At 40.0% G+C, this 23019-nt stretch overlaps 1 long non-coding RNA gene and 1 other non-coding gene across 6 annotated transcripts in view; one reads left to right on the top strand and one right to left on the bottom strand.

Moving 5' to 3' along the window:
* Nucleotides 1–3877: 3877 nt before the first annotated feature.
* On the bottom strand, nucleotides 3878–3951 carry Trnag-ccc. The gene has a single exon. It is a non-coding gene; the product is annotated as a tRNA-Gly (tRNA).
* A 5283-nt stretch (nucleotides 3952–9234) lies between these two features.
* The window catches only part of LOC123518614, a 28715-nt gene continuing 14930 nt past the window's right edge, over nucleotides 9235–23019 (top strand). For 3 of the 5 annotated variants that reach the window (XR_006678840.1, XR_006678837.1, XR_006678841.1), the window contains exons 1-2: nucleotides 14131–15447; nucleotides 15581–15789. This is a non-coding gene — a long non-coding RNA (uncharacterized LOC123518614). Of the gene's footprint in view, nucleotides 9453–9635; nucleotides 9761–14130; nucleotides 15448–15580; nucleotides 15790–23019 lie in introns of those variants that run through there. The other 2 variants (XR_006678838.1, XR_006678839.1) reach the window with 2 other exon arrangements.

The raw sequence follows: 23019 nt of genomic DNA on the forward strand, positions 1-23019 counted from the left end.
GCGTGGCTATTAAGGCTCGCTAATGGTCTACGTGAGTGTTTCCAATTGTACCCGACGCTCTTTGCGGCGGTGGTGATGGTGGTGGTCCTGAGTGTTCCTAACGTTCTTGGTGGTGATGGTGATGGTACTGTTAGTTGCTGATGTTTGTGGTAGTGATAGCGGTGTTGATGCTGGAGGAAATGATTGGTGTGGCAGACAGTATGAGTGGTGAAGGTAGTTTTGATGGTATAATGTTAATGATGGTATTAAGTTATATGCAAATAAGAATGGTATAACTACCGCTACTAATTGTGATGGTAGTGATGTTGATGTTCTTGTTCGTGGCAGTAGTGTTGGTGGTTGTGGACGGTGCCTTGCATGATGGTCAGTCCGCCTTTAACCGTAGCTGGCAACGGCGGCATTCCCCCCCACCTAGCACACCCCAACACTGACACACCTCTTCCATCCTCGTGTCCCCCCTCGCGCCCACCACCATTACTGCCAGGGCGCAGAGGATCGCATGGCAAGACTGAGTCACTTGGTAGCTCTCAAAGATACGAAGGAAAGTCGCGCCAGCTGCAGACATGGAATAGTTCACTAGAAACGCTTCTTCTAACATGATGTGGCTGGCTGGCTGACTAGTTTATTTGGTTGGTTTGATTGGCTGGCTGACTGGCAGGCTGATTGTCTGGTTGTCTGGCTGGCTGCAACTTGCGGAAATATACTTTTGATTATATTCACCTCCCGTTATCTTTTTTTTTTTTTCAATTTGCAGCTTTTTCTCTTCGTGCTAACAGGTGAAAAATAATTGAGATAGTTTTTTTCTTCTTCTACAGATATATGAGCGACGATGATTAATATTTTTTTTGTTGCATGAGACTGTGTTAGCTGTCGCATTTAACAATCTATGGTCTTTTTTCTGGATGCTTTTGTTCACGTACTGGCATCACGAAATACAGTACATAATAATACCTATTTGCATGAACTGTCCATTTCAATTCAGAGAAACTCCAAGAGAAAATCAGATTCTACGAGGTATTCTCGAACATGATGGAATTAAAACAAGAGAGGAGGGGATCAGTCTCCCCCCGCCATCGCCCCACCTAACACCCGTTCACCTTTCTGGCTATACAAAGCTGCGATTTCACAACTTTTTGTTTGTAGTGCTGTTCCGAACTGCCACTCCATTGTGTGTGCAAAATGTCTTTGTGCATTGACCCCCTAACGTGTCTGCTAACAGTCTCACTGAACACTATTCACCACTTGTGCGTCGTAGCTCCATCAATTTTGTCTTAGAAATTATTCACTAATTCTGTTAAATTGCCTTAAGATTGATTAACGATTTTTGCCTTGAAAGTAAGACCAGTGCACTTGCACCACTTTGTCTTCGAGACTGCTTCACTTCATAAGACAATATCACTATTTTCATCTTCATCATTTAAGTCTTGAAATTGTTTCACCATATTTACTTGGAGATTGAGACTGCATCACCAATACTTTTTTTTCCTTTTAAGAGAGACCACTTTGTCATGTTTCTTCGCCCACAGCCTGTTCTAGATTGATTCACGAGCCATCAAACCATATGGTACGAATCTACGCAGGAAGGTGAGATATAAAGTCAAGCTATGCACCCGTTTCCTCTTTCCATCCCATGGACCATATATTGAAACACTTCACCGTTATAGCTCCACCCAAAGGCTCTATTTGTGGCTACATCAGTTCTTAATTAAAGGTGGTTTTACCGTATTATAATCTGACCGTGCTTAGTTTACGGCTGTGATGGGGCGAGGGTAGCTCTACAGTACTGCCACGTTTCCAAAAAATGCGATGTGAAATGGAAGTTATTGGTGTACAAGGCATCGCAAATACCATCAATTTAGATGTATAAAATTTCGACTTGTGTATATAGATGGCTGAATCAACAGTAATCATCATATGCATAAAAAAAACTATATAGTACCATACAAACATGGCATACATATTCAACAGTGTTGCTGATATCAACTGTAGTAACTTATAATGGTACTTAGCGTATGTTTAGGGTGTGTAATAATATCAGCGTTACAGATATAAGATAATGAGCATGGAAAAAAGAAATAATCTATTATCCAAAGTAAAAAAAAAAAAAAATAGTAGAAGTCTTGTGAGTGGCGGCAATACTGATGAACCCAGCCTGGCCAGGCCGAATAGCCTCACCTTGTAGTACCAGATGTTGCTATAATTATAAGATAAAATGCTCACATTTACTGGCTTTTACAGTAATTTCAAGGGTGAGGCATAATCGCATTCATAATTCGTAAGCCAAGCTAATGTGTAGTTTCTATTTTTACAAAATAGTAGGTATATGCCAATACCTAAGTGAAAAAAAAAAAGCATTATTCACTTGCGAGCGGCAACTCTTCCACACCCAGCTGGTGGCCTTGACACATTGTGGTGGCGACGTGACTGACCTCGTGCCACTCACTATATATATATATATATATATATATATATATATATATATATATATATATATATATATATATATATATATATATATATATATACAATTATAAATGACTTACTAAAGAATCAAAGGTAGAGAGAGAGAGAGAGAGAGAGAGAGAGAGAGAGAGAGAGAGAGAGAGATTAACAGAACAACAGTAGTGAAAACGTGGCAACACTGTACAGAGACGCTCGCTCCCCCCACGGCCATAAATTAAGGCTGGTCAGACAATAATGACGAATTAACAAGATATTTCTATCTTATCAACAAGAAAAAAAAACGCTCAATGTTTGTTATTAGTTCTTGTTAGTAACCTATGTCAAGACTACATGTTAAACACTTTAAACATTTTGAACAATAAACACTGTAAGTTTAATAGGTTTGTCAATTTTTGTCAAAAGATAAAGTTATGGGAGAAAAAATATAAGAAGTAAATAAACAATAGAAAAGAAATATAATAATAAAGGAAAACAAACTAATACTTATTACAAAGAATAGAAAAGATAGAAATATTACTTCAAAATATTTGCATATAAGTCATTATTATCTAAAAGAATACAAGAATTGGAAGAATAGAAGAATAACTAGGAAAAAGTAGAGTTCACAACAACAAAAAAAAGAGCAGAAGGCAAGATTGGTAATATACTCATTGTACTTTACGTTTATGAAGTCTTTCCTGCGGGATTGGCAATTACTGATTCGTATATCGATACTTTTGGAAATTAACACATCGCGCCAGAAACAGAATTAGATTAGGTTTAGGTTTAGGTTAGGTTAGATTGGTTTAGTTGGCCGGGGAAAACGAAATAGACCAAAATCCGCATTTCCTGAAAGGTTTAAGGAGATAAATGGTCATATTTGTAAAGAAAGGATCTGTTCTAAATTTTTACCCCAATAAACTTTTCAGAACGCGGTCAATCATCTCTGTGGTATTTAGAAATAATGGTGAAAGAAAATAAAGCTTATCAGAATTCGAGCCAGTACTGCTGAGGAACACTCAGGCTCCAGCCTGAGTGTTCCTACCTTGCTTATACCGAAGGGAAGCATTTTTGGTCTTACGTGTGTGTGTGTGTGTGTGTGTGTGTGTGTGTGTGTGTGTGTGTGTGTGTGTTATTGTGTTTCGTTAGAAAAAAAAATCACAGATCCACCGTGTGTGTGTGTGTGTGTGTGTGTGTGTGTGTGTGTGTGTGTGTGTGTGTGTAATTCACCTCGGTCGTCTGCTGGTCACCCAGCCAGTCTTCCTCATTACGGAGCGAGCTCAGAGCTCATAGACCGATCTTCGGGTAGGACTGGGACCACATCAACATACAACACACACCGGGAAAGCGAGGCCACAACCCCTCGAGTTACATTCCGTACCTATTTACTACTAGGTGAACAGGGGCTACACATTAAGAGGCTTGCCCATTTGCCTCGCCGCTTACCGGGACTCGAACCCGGCCCTCTCGATTGGGAGTCGAGCGTGCTAACCACTACACTACGCGGTGTGTTAGAAAAAAATCACAGATCCACCGTGTGTGTGCGTGCGTGCGTGCGTGCGTGCGTGCGTGCGTACGTGTGTGCGCAGGGACGTGATGCGTGGTGCATACGTACGGAGAGAGAGAGAGAGAGAGAGAGAGAGAGAGAGAGAGAATCTTTACACATCTCATAATGGTATCTGAAATTTCATCTTAACTGAGATTAGTTATCAAGACTAGGAACTAATGTTGAATTTCTTCATTTGGTAAGTTTGTTGGTAGTAAGTTGACACATTCTTGATCGCCGTATTTCTATCGGTTGGTCCAAACACAACTGTCGGAATGAGGGTAGCGGTAATCTCTCTGCCTACTAATTGTATTTCGTTGAGTGATTACTCTTCGTGTGTTTTTTTCTGTTTTGTCTTCCAAAATAATGTGATTCATTTTTCAGTGCAATGATTAATAATGTTGTTTATTACACGATCTGACATTCAAATCTTTCTCTCTCTCTCTCTCTCTCTCTCTCTCTCTCTCTCTCTCTCTCTCTCTCTCTCTCTCTCTCTCTCTCTCTCTCTCTCTCTCTCTCTCTCTCTCTCTCTCTCTCTCTCTCTCTCTCTCTCTCTCTCTCTCTCTCTCTCATTCCAATATGAAGGCAATGTATAGCATTTTCTGACTAGGATGACATCTCTATAATTAAACTTATTTTTAGCATATAACTTTGCTTACTCTGCCGAAGCTCTTTTATATAGAGAAACGAGTCTTCAGCCTCATAGCCTATAGTAGTCTTTCGTCGCGTTAGCGCCTCATTATCCGCTCACTGCCTGCATTGTCCTTCACGCGACCTCATCAGCATTCTGTCACTTTCTTCCGTCATTTCACTAGTTTGACCGTACGTCGCGCGGTGTCGAACCAGGAAAGTGTAACAGTTGCTCTTGATTTGTCTTGCTGCATCGGATGAACCGACCTAGCGCTCTGCTGAAAATAGTCACAGACACATCTTGGCCCGAAATATTATTTATTCATCTCCTTGACACCTTGATTTCCTTTACTGTCTACATTCTATAAGAAACTGCTGTTCTTTGCTGCCTTGCAACTCTATATCATTAATAATTCATTAATTATGACTCATTAACGTATCACAAAAACTAACAACACGACTTATGTTCAGTTTAGGTTTTGAGGTCAGCAGGAGAGTTTTAGCACCGTGTGTTCCCAATAAGAGCAGCACCCTAAAGCTGAGAGAAATACAAAAGGATGTGGTGCTCTGTTCCGGATTCTGGAATGGCGCTTGTCTCTGAACAAGAAAAGATGTCTTCGTTGTAGTCAAACCTCGAATCTTTCCCCTCCTTGATTGATGGGCAGGGTGACATATTGATGAAGCCTCCTGCAATTTGTATGTAAGGTAGAATGTTCCAATTTCTCTCTCTCTCTCTCTCTCTCTCTCTCTCTCTCTCTCTCTCTCTCTCTCTCTCTCTCTCTCTCTCTCTCTCTCTCTCTCTCTCTCTCTCTCTTCAGTATGTTTATTTTACCTACCTGTCTGTCTATTTATTCATCTATTAATTCATATGAATGTGCATGTAATATAATCTGCAATAAAGGAAGGAAAAACAAGGCCATGGTTATCAGTCTGCAAGAGAAATGAAAAGTGGCTAATTCCGATGAAAAAAAAAGTCTCCCATAAAAACAAAACCAATGTGTACTAGTATGCATTTTTTCAGTAACCAGATTAACCATATTTTATTTTTCTCTTCGATTTGGTGCCTGTGTGTGTGTGTGTGTGTGTGTGTGTGTGTGTGTATGTAATTCACCTCGGTCGTCTGCTGGTCACCCAGCCAGTCTTCCCCATTACGGAGCGAGCTCAGAGCTCATAGACCGATCTTCGGGTAGGACTGAGACCTCAACACACTCTACACACCGGGAAAGCGAGGCCACAACCCCTCGAGTTACATCCCGTACCTATTTACTGCTAGGTGAACAGGGGCCACACATTGAGACTTGCCCATTTGCCTCGCCGCTTACCGGGATTCGAACCCGGCCCTCTCGATTGTGAGTCGAGCGTGCTAACCACTACACTACGCGGTGTGTGTGTGTGTGGGGGGTGGTGTCTGGGGGTGTACGGAGGGGTAGCACCTTGGTAAGAGGATGGGCGCCCCGGCATGTCACGGGAGATCTAATTACCCTGGTCCCCACGTACACCCCAGCTCGAACGCATGGCTCCCAGTAGCTGCTTTTGGGCACAGCAGCGGTCACACCCCGGGCAACGGCGTCGCTCAGCCGGCTAAACTGCGTTCGGGTACTCGGCTGGAGAATTCCAGGCGAGGAATTGGAGGCTGCATGTCTCCTCCTCCTGTGTATCCTCCAGTCATGGGTTAAATGACAGTCTGGGATGGCCACAGTCTTCCACTGTGGGCTCTCCAGCAGCGCCGGGGGGAAGGCGTTTTTCAGGGCGGTGCTTCTGATTTACCAGTAAGTTCCGGCCACCTCCTGCAGCCATCCTCAGCTGCTGGTCGTCCTGGCATCCGTCATGCCACCAGCACCAGTTGAGGGTGGTCAAGAGTGTGGTATTGAGGAATGCGCAGCCTCTGTCACCTAAATTCTTTCGTAGCGCAGGTCTCTCCTCCTTCTCCCTGAGAAGGAGAGACGTCGTCATCGTTAGCGATGAACAACCATAAGTAAGTGTGTGTGTGTGTGTGTGTGAATTTATCTTATTTTCATCCACGTGGAGGACACATCTGTACACTCTGACCTGTGTGTTTGTGTGTGTGTGTGTGTGTGTTTGTTTGTTTGTTTATTGTAACCTCACCTTTAACAATTATTGGCATACTTTTTAATTTCCTTCTGTTTGTACGAACATTATATTTGTACTTAATTTGCCTCACACTTACTTGATATGAGGCCTCTTAACTGCTGGTAAGTCTTTTGTTACTCAGTTATGAAAAGTCATAATGTGATTTCAAAGAACAGAGATATGACTGCCTGAATGGATCATTTCTATCGTAAGTACTGCCCTTTTGCACGTCTGGTATTCGGCGGAACTCCCTGCAACCCTCTCACCCAATATAGATAGAACACCCCATATGTAAGTACAGGCACTAAATGGACATGGACTTCATGTAGTCGTCACACACTCTCTCTCTCTCTCTCTCTCTCTCTCTCTCTCTCTCTCTCTCTCTCTCTCTCTCTCTCTCGCCCTCCTAATATGCAAATGATTTCATCCCTTTAATATTTAGTTTTATTCACTCCTGTTCGTATTAATGAATAAAGCTAAGGTTTTGTCAAACGCATATATTTGCCACGGAATCATTGAAAGGTCTTCCGGGAACCTTTTTTTCAGCTTCCTTTATTAAGAGCGGGTACTTTAGTAGATCTTTTTTTACATTATTATTGTTGTTCTATGCCGATCTTTCATATGAAATAAGGGGAGGTCTTTTTCTTTTATTACTTCTTGTGGTGGTGGTCGATGTGCATGTATCAGTGGTTGCAGGAAAAAGGGTTCTGAAAATAAGGTTATTTGATGCCTTAGCAGCTCTCCAAGATGGTCTTTTCGTGCGTCCAGACTCGCATGTCCCTCCGCGCGTGCTGAATACTCACACCCAGGAATTTTCACTGAGCTCAAGGAGACAGGTGTATGGACATTGGCTTTCCCTCGCGTATTCTCTCCCTGGCGAGCGTTGCATTAACTTTCGTAACATCGCTTGCTACTCTTGTATGATGTAACCTATTTCATAACATATACTACTTTACAGTGTTGTAATAGGGTAATAGTCCTTACTGCAAAACCTTTTAATTCACCTTGATCTAAGAGGTGTATTCTGAAACGCTTCCACGCTGCATCACCATTTTTTTTTTTTTTTATGTATGGAAGGCCAGCCAAGGGCAAAAAGAAAAAAAGAAACGATTAAAAAAAAAAAGGCCCACTTGAGTGCTGGCTCTCTAAAGTGGAAAAGCGTCAGCCAAAGTTAGGGAGCAAATGCCTCGATACTTCCCTCTTAAAAGATGACAAGTCGTAGGAAGTCGGAAATACAGATGCAGGGAGGGAGTTCCAGAGTTTACCAGTGATAGGTATGAATGACTGAGAGTACTGATTAACTCTTGCGTTAGAGTTGGATAGAATAGGGATGAGAGGAAGAAGAAAGCCTTGTGCAGCGAGGCCCCAGGAGGAGAGGAGGCATGCACTTAGCAAGATCAGTAGAAGAGTTAGCATGAAATTAGCGATAAAAGATAGAAAGAGATGCAACACTTCGGCAGTGAGAAAGAGGTTGAAGGCAGTTAGACAGAGGAGGGGAGTTGATGAGACGAAAAGCTTTTGATTCCACCCTATCTAGTAAAACTGTGTGACTGGAATCCCCCTAAATATGCGAAGAGTACTCCATACACGGGCGGATAAGGCCCTTATACAGAATAAGCAGTCTGAGGGGCGAGAAAAACTGGCGGAGACGCCTCAGAACGCCGAACTTCATAGAAGCTGTTTTAGCAAGAGATGATATGTGAAGTTTCCAGTTAAGATTATGAGTAAAGGACAGACCAAGGATATTCATTGTGGAAGAGGGAGACAGTTGAGTGTCATTGAAGAAGAGAGGATAGTTTTCTGGAAGGTTGTGTCGAGTTGATAGATGGAGGAATTGAGTTTTTGAGGCATTGAACACTACTAGATTTTCTCTGCCCCAATCGGAAATCTTAGAAAGATCGGAAATCAGGCGTTTTGTGGCGTCCCCGTGTGATCTGTTGACTTCCTGAAGGGTTGGTCGCCTCTGAAAGGACGTGGAAAGATGTAATGTGGTATCATCAGCGTAGGAGTGGATAGGGCAATAAGTTTGGTTAAGAAGGTCATTAATGAATAATAGAAAGAGAGTGGGTGACAGGACAGAACCCAAAGGAACTCCACTATTAATAGATTTAGAAGAACAGTGGCCGTCTATCTACCTGAGCCATGCCCATTTCTTGGCTATGCCTCTGGTAAAGGAAGTGATAGTGGAAGAGGTCATGGAGATGTTTCCCGCGTTGCCCGCTCCCGGCGAAGGTGACGGACGCTATTATTATGCGTTTCAGGGCAAGGGTAACACTGTTTTTCGCAAATATCTCTTAAACAAACAGTTGGACTAGTATGGCATCTTGGCACAGTTTGGTTTAATTTCTGACAACATAGGGCATTCCTAAATGTTAAAGATCTAAGCGTTTACTCACAGTAATAAAAGCGAAGCCTGGCAGAGGCGTCTACACATCAGGGAGGATGACGTCTCCACCAACCAACCACCTCCAATGCTGTATTCTCCCCTCCCTCCTTGGGAGTTGAACATGACCACAGACTTCAGCAGCGACAGGAATGGCAAACATGCACTGTTGTCGAAATGGTTACAGGACTGGATTTATGCCGAGGCTTGTTAAACTTTATACGAAGGAGAGGACCCACGGTCGGCTGTTTGTCAATTTGAACAGGTTGGTGGGACCGTGGGGTACACGTCACAGCTACGTCATGCTTCTCTCGTCCCGCCGATGTGTAGTCGCCTCTGCCACGCTTCGCCTTTATTATTGTGAGTACACGCTTAGATCTTTAACATTTAGCAATGCCCTATGTTGTCAGAAATTAGGTCGGGGTGTGAAACAAATTGTGTCAAGATGCCATACTAGTCCAACTGTTTGTTTAGGAGATATTTGCGAAAAACAGTGTTACCCTGGTCCTGAAACGTATAGTAGTTGTGGTCTCTTCTCTTCAGGTTGGTGATGAGTCTGTTGGTTGCGATGACTGTCCTCAGTGGTTTTACCTCACTCCCCAGTGTATGGATATTTCTCAAGCTTCCATAACTGCTATATTTAGTGAGGGTGATGAAGGTGGATTGAGGTATGTCTGTACAAATTGTAAAGTTGAGAGGGTGATAGTGGTGATCAGATGTTGCATTAGACAAGGCAGCCCTCTCTCAGCTGGTTATGACCGTGCGGAATTTTGCTGTAACTGTTGGTTCCCTGGTTCTGCAAATGTCTGATCCTGCCCAGAGATTAGACATTCATATTTCCTCTGTCACGCAAAACTTGGTCGAAAAGGAAGTAACAGAGAGAGAGAGAGAGCGCAAACACTCGGTTATAGTTAAAGGCCTTGTCACTACTACTATGGAGGAGGCCACCTCTGAGTGCAAGAGGATCTCTGTCATATTTCTTGTTTTTGAACTGCATTTTATGGAAATAAAATGAAATTCCAGGAGGAGGCAGTAAACATCTGCCGAAACGATAATTATTCCCGGCGAGGTGTATAGCACTGGTTGAGGGGGTGCTGTGAATTAATCATTGAAGCCAGTTGTGACCTCACTGAACGTTTCTCTTTGTATTTACCTAGTTGTAGTTTTACAGGGCCTGGGCTTTACGCTCATATGGCCCCGTCTCCATATCTACACTTATCCAATTTTTCTTTAAAACTATGCACACTTGTTGCTGACACCACTTCCTCACTCAAACTTTTCCAAGTCTCAACACCTCTTTGCAGGAAACTATATTTTTAACATCTTTCAGACATTTTCCCTTCCTCAGGTTCTTACTATGCGATCTTGTGCTTCTAGTGTCATATTCTTCTCTCAGGATTAGTTTCTCATTATCCACTTGATCCATTCTGTTAATCAATTTATAAACTTGTATCAGATCCCCTCTCTCTCTTCTCTGTTCCAGGGTTGGGAGATCCATAGCTTTTAGTTTCTCCTCATATGTCATCCCTTTAAATTCTGGAACCATTCTTGTAGCCGATTTTTGTAGTCTCCAATTTCTTTATGTGTTTCTTTTTATGGGGGTCCACACAACTCCTGCATATTCCAATCTGGGTCTTATTTTAGTACTTATCAATTTCTTCATCATTTCTTTGTCCATGTAGTGAAATGCTAATCCAATATTCCTTAGCAAATTATATGTCTCTCTGAAAATTCTATCAATATGGCTTACCGGTTGAGTGTTTTTTTCCTTCGTCACTCCCAAGTCCTTTTCCTTTCTTACTTTTTCTAGTTCTACTCCATCTCCCATCTTATAGATTCCCACGGGTCATCTTTCAGCTTTTTCCCATTTCCATGACATGGCTTTTGTCCACATTGAATTCCATCTCCCAATATTTACTCCATTTCCAGATCTTGTTTAAGTCTTCCTGCAGTTTTTCACAATCCTCTTTTTGTTTTATGACTGCACAGTTTCGCATCGTCCGCAAACAGATTTATGTAGCTGCTCACTCCTCTGCCATGTCGTTTATATATATGAGAAAAAGTATTGGCGCCAATACTGACCCCTGTGGCACTCCGTTGTGTACTATTCTCCACTTGGACTTCATATCTTTAACTACCGTCCTTATTTCTCTCCCCTTATTCCTTTTTGTCTCACAACACAAGGACAGTCACAGCCAGCCCTCTAACTCTCTTCCTTCACACAAAACTACATGCATCTAGCTACACATACATTCTTCATTCAAGATTTGAAATAAGAAAAAAAAAAAAAGACTGTTGTACTACTTACACCATCCAAGGAGTTCCCTTCTAACGACTTTATATTCAATGTTTTTGGAGACGCACCTCAGTGGGTCTTTACTTTAACACAGTTTTTGTTGCCCTTGGCCAGCCTTCCCTCATGTGAAAAAATAACCAAGAATACATATTTTCAAGGTCAAAATGAAGGATGACAATAATCGGAAGGATCTTCTTACCAAAGCTAAGTCATTGAAAGACATTCCTGACTATAGCTAGTAGATTTTTTTATCTACAGAGACCTTACTTATAACCAGAGACAGGCCTTGTTTGAAAGACGGACAGCTGCCCATAACACCACAGGTCAAGGTGAGTCTCAGGGTTAAGTCCCTCAAGGTGAGCCCCTTGGCTAGGCCCCTCAGACCACAAACTTCTAAATGTATCATCCTACAAGTTATCAACCAATTTGAGAATAGTAGTTCATATCAATAGAATTGCTATCATAACAAACTTAATTTTGTTAACACCCTCATTTCAGAAAGCCTTAGACATTATTGGTGTAAGTAAAACTTAGCTACTTAATGATGTACCTGACTCTTACATATCTGTTACTGGGTACCAGTTGTTCAGATGTGATACTAAACATGGTGTATGTCTTTATGCATCAAACTCTTGAAATGCATAGTTCATAACTACATTTGTCCTAATGTAATTGCTGTTCACCTTAAGGAGTTCAATACATTTTCATATTATGATGGTATACTGACCTCCTTTTAATACTCACACAACAGTTCTTGATGATGATCTCATTAATAGTATCCTCAGTTTCTGTAACAGTAAGGAGATAATTTTAATGGGAGATTTTAACCTTCCTATCCTTAAGTGGGATGGGGATAACTCTAGTTCTTTTCCCTCTTACCTTAAATTTCTTGACTGTTTCTACAGATGCTGACTCAATGGATCGTTCAACCTACATTTTTAAGCTCTGGTAAAATTCTTGGCATTGTTCTAACTAGTGAAGAAGACAGGATTGATCATGTAAAAGTTTTATCTCCTTTTCCAAAATGTACTCATTCATCTGTTTGTTTCAGCTATATTTTCTATAATATAATGGATAGACCCCATAATAAACCTAGATTTGAGTGACATAAGGGTAATTATAAAAAAAATTAATGATAGATTGAGGGATGTTCATTATTTGCTTATATGACAGTTGAGAAAATGTATGAGGAATTTACCATGACAGTAATTAACACTACCACTGATCTATTTATCCATCAAAGCCACCATGGAAAACTAATCCTCCAGCTATTCTAAGAGGAGCCACTTGGAAATTATATAAACAAGCTAGATCTACATATGAACATTATTCCCCTCAGGCCATCCATTCTCTTGATAATTTGCCGAGAATAAATAGAGAATATAGGAATGATCTCACTTAAGTCCCAAATTGACTAAGAAAACTCTCTTATAGGTAGAATGCATTCCTGTGCTAAATTGTTTCATTCATAATAAGGTTGATTGCCAGTTAATTAGACCACTCCAGTCAGAAGATGGATCCATGGTATGGCACTGCCATGTGGTATGGCAGTGTCTAATTCTTTCAGCCACATATACACAGCCTCCCCTCCAACTCTTCCTGCTGCCCACCAGGTATCTGATACTTGTTTCCTGTTTGTTCTACCATCTTTGGAAAGAGTTAAGTTAGCCAGTTTTGATAAAGACACTAGTATGGGTCCTGATGGTATTCATCAGTCTTGCTATCTTGTCAGGATTATTTGGCTTCCCCGATATATCTTATTTTCATTAAGTCATTAATTAGCAGACAAGTGCTCTCAGCATGGAATAAGTCTAATATAGTACCTATATTTAAGAAAGGTTTGTATTCAAGTAAGCAAATCATGCAGGGATGCCACAGAATGCCTGATCTCTGATCTTTCTAAGATTTCCAATTGGGACAGAGGAAATTTAGTAGTTTTCAATGCCTCAAAACTCAATTCCTCCATCTATCAACTTAACACAACCTTCCAGACAACTATCCCCTCTCCTTCAATGACACTCAACTGTCTCCCTCTTCCACATTGAATATCCTTGGTCTGTCCTTTACTCATAATCTTAACTGGAAACTTCACATCTCATCTTTTGCTAAAGCAGCTTCTATGAAGTTAGACGTTTTGCATTGTCTACACCAGTTTTTCTTGGCCCTCCAACTGCTTACTCTGTACAAGGGCTTTATCCACCTCTGTGTGGAGTGCTCATCGTGTGTTTTAGGGGGTTCCACTCACACAGTTTTATTATATAGGGTGGAATCAAGCTTTTTTATTTTCTCGTAAATTCCCCTCCTCTGACTGACTGTCTTCAGCCTCTTTCTCACTGCTAAAATGTTGCATCTTCTTCTATCTTTTATGTCTTCAGCCTCTTTCTCACAGCCAAAATGTTGCATCTCTTTCTATCTTTCATTATTATTTTCATGCTAACTGTTCTACTGATCTTGCTAACTGCATGCCTCCCCCCGTCCTGCGGCCTTGCCGCACAAGGCTTTCTTCTTCCTCTCATTCCTTTTCTGTCCAACTCTCTAATGCAAGAGTTAACCAGTACTCTCAATTAGTCATATCTTTCACTGGTAAACTCTGGAACTCCCTGCTTGCTTCTGTATTTCTGTCTTCCTACGATTTGACTTCTTTTAAGAGAGAGGTGTCAAGACATTTGCTCCCTAATTTTGGCTAACCCTTCTTATCTTTTAGAGAACCAGCACCGAGTGGGCCTTTTTTTTTTTTTTTTTTTTTTTATTTATTTTAACATTATGTTGCCCTTGACTGGCCTTTTCTTCTCTGCTACATGTATCCTCTACATGTATCCTCTAGCTAGCTGAATTACTGTCCTATAATTCTAACACATGTATGTTGTAAGATGTTAGAAAAATCATTATGGAACAACTTAATCTTTATTTAGAAAATAACTTGATACTGTCAGATTCCCAGTTTGGCTTCAGGGCTGGTAGGAGTGTTGGGGATCAATTAGCTACTCCTAACTTATGATGAAATAAGTCAAGGTGTTGATGCAGGTAATACTATCAATCTAATCTTACTTGATTTCTCCAAAGCTTTTTATACAGTTTGACATTCCATTCTGATCACAAAATTACACCACCTGGGCATCACTAGTAATATTTTATCCTGGATACACAACTTTCTTATTGGGAGGGTTATGTCAGTTGTTGTGAATGGTTATTCTAGTTCTCCCAGAAGTGTGTTAAGTGGTGTACCTCAGGGCACAGTCCTGGGTCTAGTTCTCTTCTTGATTTATATTAACCTCTTCATTCAACTGCCAATGTAAGATCTTTGGTGATGACTTTCAATCAGTACTTTATTGATGATATTCTCATCTCATTTACCAATCAGAATAAAGATTTAGGACTACTGATTGATATTTGACTGAAATTTCATGACCATACTTGTTCTGTGGTTTCCAAAACAGGTGGTGTGACTTATAAACCTACTTAAGTCAACTCTATGTTGATCACAGGATTTTATGATGTAACTATATGTAACTCACATCCATTCTCTTCTTGAATTCAGCTCAGTTGTGTGGAATTCCTTTTTCTTGCAAGTCTTGTTTTCACTTATTTGTATACCCATTGCCTGACTTTATACCTATCTTTTCTTTTGTAACTTGATCTCTCATGTGTACCCTGTCCCTATCAGGCCTTTAATCCATTGTTTTTCTCCTGGTCTGATTTCACATCTTTTCAACTACTCTCTCAATTTGTTTGTCAACTTCTGTTTATTATATATGATGTTCTGTAGTTACTTTAACTGCCCTTCCATAATTCTTGTTTTCATCCTTGAAATTCCAGTTTCTCCATATAGAGCTGCTTCTTGGATATAGCTTGGGTAGACTCCATGTGTGATATGTATCCTTATTAACAGGTAATTTTGTGATGTGAATTGTAAGTTTATTCTTATGTCATCTTCCAGTGTTTGTGAATTGTAAGTTTATTCTTATGTTGTCTTCCAGTGTTTGTGATCTTGGATCTTTGGTACATGGGACTGTGTTGGGAGTGAGTGGGATTCACCTATGTGTGTAGTAGAGGCACTGTGTGAGTTTTCATTTGACAATGCTTTATGTGATTCATGGATGTGTAATCTTAATCATTAATGCAGTGATTGAGGGTTAATGCTGTGAAAAGTTTGTTGCAATACTCCATATGTGATATATATCATTATTAACAGGTTGGACCTTATAGTGAAGAAGAGTTACTTCCAGTGCTGTCTTATTCACGTCTTGGTGAAACAGTTCAACACACTCCCTTCCAAAATGGGTGAGCAATTGGTGAAACAACAAACAATTGCCAAATGCAACTTCACAAGGGAAGGCAACTTATTCAAGGAGGCACATGCCCAGGAAGATCCTTGAAGTTTTAAAGGGTACTTATGATGAGGTATGTGAATAGTTTGTCCAAATTAAGAAAATTAATTACCTGTTGACCAAGTCTTTGGATACAAAGGAAGGAAATTATGAGGTGTTAATTAACAAACTGGATCTTTATATGACTGATGTTGAAAGGACGAAAATGTAGCATGTGGAATATTAGCCAAGTTCTCAAGTGTAGATAAAATGGGTAACAAGAAGCAGTGTCAGAATACAGTGATTAACCCCACCACATTTTGATGGTAAAATGTTTGATTATCTTACCTTCTGTAAAAGCTATATGAAAGGCTGATGAAATCTGTGTACGATAGGGCTGAGCCCTTGTGATGACCTCGATCAGTGTAGATTGTGCAGAGGTATATGGTCTAGGGACTGTAGCATCAGCATCCCCCTTTAATTCTGCATATTCAACAGAATGTCTACTGCAGAAGTATTTCTTCATATTTGAAGTATTTCCATTGTACTTCAACTTGTCTTTGCATACTAAGCACATCACAGTGTCAAACAATGTCAGTTTCATGTAATTCCACTCTGGAGCAGTCCTGTTTCGCTCTGATGCCATTTTTTATTACTACAGTAAGCCTCCGCACTTGGCGAATCTCAGCTTGGCGAAACTCACATTTGGTGGTAGGGTGGCCACGGACCACCGAGTGCATGCTTAGCGATTTGAATTCAAACTTAGTAGTCCCCTAGCTGGCGGCCGCATGGTGAACCATGCAGCTCCCTGGTGACGTCACACCTCTCTCTAAACTTATCAGAAGGCAGTGTGAGAGTCACCTTCAGCCATTTTGTTTGTGCTACCCTCTGTTCTGCTAGCGTGGGAATGAATTCTGGCAATTTACCACCAACATGGCTTCTACCAACGCAACAGGTGGTACCGGTGGGGGTAAGGATAATGGTGGTGGCGGCAAGGAAAAATGTGGACGAGGGAAACGGGTGGAAGAACGGGAGTACAGACAAGGAAAGCATCACAAATCGTACAGTGTGAGTGAAAAGGAGAAAATGAGCAAGATGATAGATGAAGGAAGCAGAAACTCTGACAAAGTTACAGTGTTTAATGTACCAGAGTCAACAGTGAGGCGATTATGAAAGGCTAAAGAGGATATTAAAAAGCAAGCCTATCTTCACTCTATTTAAGGTTAGTTACAGCCTTTATATCATGTCTTATTAGGTTTATCTAGTCTTTATTGGTCTGGTTTGTACATGTGTTCTAATATATGAAGGCAAAAGATTTTAATTCAGCTCGAAAGATGGTATTTTAGGGGTCAAAAGAGGGACTTTGGCAATGTTCAAAGACTGACTGAAGCATTTTTTAGGCAATTTCTATGGTATAAAGAACTCGTGCTTGGCAAAATTTGTATTTGGCGGTAGTTTCGCCAGAGTAATTAATTCGCCAAGTGCGAGGGCTTACTGTAGATTTGAACGTGATATTTTTTTTTCTAATTCACAAATTTAGATATTATCCCTATGTGCACCTTTAACTCACTTTTCTGGAAAAATCCTTGGTGCCTGGAAAAAAAACATTTTATGATATGAGAAGAAGAGTTATTGTATAATCAGCAAATAATGAATTATACGTGTAGGCAAATTGCTTTTATTTAATTATGAGAATGATGGTCACAGGTCCTCCTCTCAGTTTGGCAGGCTTAGCTCTTATGACTGTCAATGGGTGTTAACCAATATATATACCCTGTGGTATGACATCATAGGATATCACCAATCAGAGTACAAAGAAATTATGGCAATATAGCAACACTAAATCAGTGCCTGCTATTGGCCATGACCATGTTTTTACATATTATTCGTGCAATTTCTTTGAATAATGGATGCAAAGTACTGTACATATGATTATTATTCTTTACTTCGTTCAGCTGTAGATACGTGCATTTGCAAAAATTTCTGAATTATATTAATTATGATTTTCTTATAAGTAAGCACTATAATGCTGTTTGTGATTTGTAACTCATACAGTACTTATCTACCATCTGTATTCATGCGGAACCATTAAAGCAGAACTGGTTCCTGCCCAGCTTTAGTAGAAGCGAAGGACATTTAATGTCCTCATGGTAAAATTGATCTTTTAATAGGCTTAGATTGCTGCAAACTCTTAACATCTGTTGTGAAAACTAGACAATCTTCAACTTATGTGTGGGCCATTTCAATATTGTATTAGAGGTTCACATCCAACCTTAAAGGTTCAAAGTGGCAACACTGCTCATGTTCTTATCAGAATTAATTATATTAATGCATCTAATGTAAATTATTTAGTTGTTGAATCTAAGGCTAGTGTTACAAAAAGGCTCAATGACTTCTTTTCTGTGGAAAATCTGGAGACATGTTGCACTAAAAAATGTGGCGATTGTAGATGTGGAAAGTGCCCTTTGGTAAGTGATAAATAGTCTTAAAGAAGAAAGGGAATTGTCACTAATTACATGATACAAAACAAATCTGTGGACTGCTCCTCATTTGTGGCTGGCTTGCTTGGCCAGACTACTGGCTATGGAGAAGAGATAAGCAAAAAGAGGAGATGAATTTGCAAAGGCATATGGGGATCAGATTAGTGGCATGGTGGATCAGGAAGTGGCCGAAAAATTGACTAGAGATGAAATGAAGAAATATCACGGTCCTGTATATTACCTCCCTCATTATGAAATATTAAAGCCGGACTCTAAATCCACACCAAGCAGAATAATGTTTAATTCATCTACTTCGTACATGGAACACACATTCAAAGAATATTATGCCAAGGGGCTTGAGGTACTTTGTGATCTTTTTTGACATCTTACTGAGGTTTCACGAGAGTCCAGTAGTTATTGTTGTTGACATAAGCAAAATGTATCATTCTGTGCTAATCTCAGAAGTGGACAAGATGTCCCACAGATTCTTATGGTGAGACATGAACACTGATAAAGAACCTGACCACTATTGCTTGCAAATGGTAACCTTTGGAGTGATTGCTATGACAGCACTTCATAAAGCCAATTTGTTATCAAGAAATTTTGAGATGTTCATGTTTATGATATTGCGAGGAAAGCCATTGTTGAAATAAAAAATGGTAAGAAATAGAATCTCCTTTTCAAATAAATCCCAAAAGGAAGTTAGGCTGGAGCATCCATATAACAGTGTCTTAATTGCATTGATCTTGGAGAGTTGTGGAACAAAAGAAAGGAAATGTATTCCTAATCCAGTGAAAGTTGGTTTATGGTAGACATTGGTGTGAAGCTTATTACTAATGCGAGTAAGGAGTATATCAATAAATGGTAGAGTACCATTATTCTTCATTTCACAGATAAATTCTATTTTAAGGTCCCTAGAATGAAAGTAGTCCAAAAGCAATTATTTAATTTTTATGAAATATAAAATTTAATGTTCATGAAATAGATATTATTTCTTCACCTTATTCTTAGAATCTATTAGATGTTTAATTCACTGAAGTTAGTGTACTTTAAGGAAAAGTAGCAGTGATATACTGACACCCTGGCCACACCCTAGAAAACATATTAGTCTGGTCTTAATATAGCTGATATAGCACAGGAAATGTAAAGAATATTGTGTTCATTTATACCCAGGTTGATCATTTCAAGGATACATTGTGTTTTGTCATGAATATTCATATACTGGTTGATAATTTCAAGGATACATTATTATGTTTGTTATTAATATTGGTGCAGATCTGTGGTGTAATGTGAGTATACATATTGAAGTTGATATTTCAAGGATACATTTTTATGTTTGTCATAAATATTGGTGCCGATCTGTGGCGTATTGTCAGTATATTTATCTAGGTTGATAATTTCAAGGATGCATTACTGTTTTGTCGTGAAGATTAGTGCAGATCTGTGGAGTAATGGTGCTACCCAAAGTAGAATTAATTGTTATATTGAGGTCAAATAATAATTCACTTCTGTAGGTGTATTTCATCTTTAATATTTTGTATAACACACAGGTAACATAGAATAAGAATTTTATGTGATAATTGAATAATTCATTAGTTATTTTACTTTAAGAAAAAAAATATTTTACAGAATAATTTTTCCTGTATATTTTTACATTCATGCAATGAACATCACATTACTACAAAAAATGCCTAAAACTCATTAATTTAAGATATAAATTTTTGATAACTTGACAAATACCTCTGCAAAACCAAAGTCATTACCTCCTTCCAGTACATAATTATAATACTGCTCACATTTTCAATTATATACTGTATTAACATTAGAAAAAAAAGTTCTTTTATAACTGAATAATTCACAAGTTATTTTACATTAAGGAAAATAATTTGATTTACAGAATAATTTTTTTTCCTGTTTACTACATATCCCCCAGCCCCCATCATATCCCCTCTTACTACTTCTCTGCTAACACTCCCCCTCTCTTCCTCATATCTTTCTGTCTCATCTTTCCTCGTAACCACTCCTCAACCCTATACCTTACCAAACTGCAACCTCACCTCATCAACATTCAGCAGCTTCCCTGTATCATACTTTTACTCTCATAACTATTTCTGCTCACTCCCTCGCTCCTCTATTCTCTCTCAACAGATCTTTCCACTGGACCCCTTTAGCCCCCAGTGCTGGGACAGATATTTCCACATCTCTACGACTGCCCAGTACAATGACAACACACCTCTATTTTAAAAATTATTGCAAAGACTAAGTCGGGGAGGTGACCTACACCAAGCAGGATCACTCCTGACTTGTAATTGTAAACACAGAATTTGAATCCCAGAACATCAATAACTGAAAGACCTCCAAAGCAAGCCTATCCCCACAACACCTGATGCTCTTCTCAGCATCACCATATGCACAGTTTCCATCCTACAACACATCTATCACATGGGAAACACACCTTGGACTAACTGCCCCACTTCTTCTCTTGCTAGTCTCTCCTTTTCCTCCATACCCTCCTGCTCCACATCCACATCTACCCTTCTCATCTATATCTGTTACTCCATCTACTTCCACTCCTATTTCAAAATCAAATCTCTTCTTAGTTCTTAACCTTGAATCCTCTTCCTCTCTTTCTTCATCCTCCCACCTTACTTTCCCGCAGTGTTCTCGCACATGCCAAACCAAGTGATCCCTTTCCTCCGCAACTTCAACTCCATCAGGCTCAATTCCACACCCTCTCCCAACATCTTACCCCCATCAAAGAAGACCTTCACTCCTCAGAATTCCCTTATCACTGCACTGAGATGCAAAAACACACTACAACAAAGGTTCATCATCCCTCCTAAAAATCTTCCTCTGACTCCTCAATTTCCTAAATCTATTACGTAATAGTGGAGTTCCTCAGGGTTCTGTCCTGTCACCCACTCTCTTTCTATTATTCATTAATGACCTTCTTAACCAAACTTCTTGCCCTATCCACTCCTACGCTGACGATACCACCTTACATCTTTCCATGTCCTATCAGAGATGCCCAACCCTTTAGGAAGTCAACAGATCACGCAGGGACGCCACAGAACGCCTGACTTCCGATTGGGACAGAGAAATTCTAGTAGCTTTCAATGCCACAAAAACTCAATTCCTCCATCTATCACCTCAACACAACTTTCCAGACAACTATCCCCTTTTTTTCAATGACACTCAACTGTCTCCCTCCTCCACACTGAATATATATAAACTCAAGCCTTCTTGTAATCAGTATATTGTACAAAATTATGGGATTACAGTCACTTAAAGCAGAGACGGCATGGAGCTGGAATGATTCATAACCTAAACATTCAAGTTCAGATTCAATATGATTATTCACTAATTTACATGTGATGAGATTTCTTAAATGCTTCCTGTTTCTGTGTGGGAGTCTTGGCTGATAATTTGGGTGTGGCAGCTGCAGTGGTCTCCACTGCACTATTTGGCCTGGTATGTTGTTATTATTTTTTTTTATTTTGTTCCTGTGATATTTTGCTGTAGTTGGGCCATTAGGGTTTTCATATTTGTCATATCCACTTCATATTCTTCATAGAAGTTGCCATTTGCTAAGTTCTTAATTTTTCTTCTGTAGAGCTGTTTGCGAATCATGGAGTTACTTTATCTGTTGTTGAAGGATCTTCACTTTCTCCTCTAACTTGCTTGTGTTTTCAGAGGTGTGCGCATGGTTTTGTGGTAGTGGAGGGTGAGTCTACTCTACCTGTCGAGGCAGGTAGACAGATGGAGGATGGGATTGGTTCTAGAGTGTGGCTTTGTAAGAGTGGAGCATACTGCAACTTTGTGAATGGGTATCAGGAAATGGGAGGATGTGTTGGTTGACCTGTAGTCTGGTGTGCTGGCTGATGGGCATGTAGGGTTGATGAAATTTGAAGTAGTAGTAGTGTCAGGAGGTTGAGGTGAGGCTGGTGACCTGGACTGATGAGGTATGCTGGTGACCTTAGTGCAGTTGTGTAGCAGAGGGTAGGGATGGGAAGGCATCACAGGTGAGGAATAAAATATGTTGGTGATCTGAATGCAGATATGTAGTCCAGAGTAGGGGTGGGAAGGCAGTCTATGTGTTTTGTGGTTGGTTGGTGACAGGTCTTAGGGAGCACCTGAAGCTTCACACATGGTATTCCTGTGGCACTTTGTGACAATATTTTCTCCCCCTTTATTAGTTTCTCCTTACAGATTTTCATGTGGTTCGCTCACCAAAACCTACACCTCACTCTTTTGTTGACCTGCCATAACTGGTGCCTCCACTCCTGACACTGTCCACAAAAGATTGGCTTTCCTATATATATCTCTCCACCTTCAAAGGTTGTACACCTGGCAACAATAGTTGTGTAAGTGGTTCCCCTGCCCACACCACCACCACTTGGTTCCTTGGTTGTTTTGTGTCATGGTGGTAGTTCCCCTCCTTTCTAAACATTAAGGGAAGGTTCTCAATGAAAGTTAATGGTAGGCATGATGAGTAGTTTCACATGAACAATTTGAATCCCTGATTTTCTGACAATTTCCATCAGCTTCATTTGATGCCTTGCTTCTTGTATGAGTGTCCTATTTCTGTGAGAAATTTTGTTGTGTCCTTGTCTTATGTGACTGCAATGATGGTTTTGGCAGTCAAACAGCAGCATCATAGCCTGACTGCAATGCCAATCTGCAACTCCCACCAGCCATATCTTCCTGTGTGTCCAGGAGACACCTTTTAGGAAGTATGGGCAGTATATTTTTTCTAAGTTGGCTGGCATGATGGTTGGGAAGTGCTTTCTTGCTCTTTTTGTTATCTTTGATTAGCATAGATTGTTCATTATCTTCCAAAGTGT

Source organism: Portunus trituberculatus, chromosome 44 (assembly GCF_017591435.1).
Source record: "Portunus trituberculatus isolate SZX2019 chromosome 44, ASM1759143v1, whole genome shotgun sequence".
In the NCBI taxonomy this organism is placed as follows: domain Eukaryota; kingdom Metazoa; phylum Arthropoda; class Malacostraca; order Decapoda; family Portunidae; genus Portunus; species Portunus trituberculatus.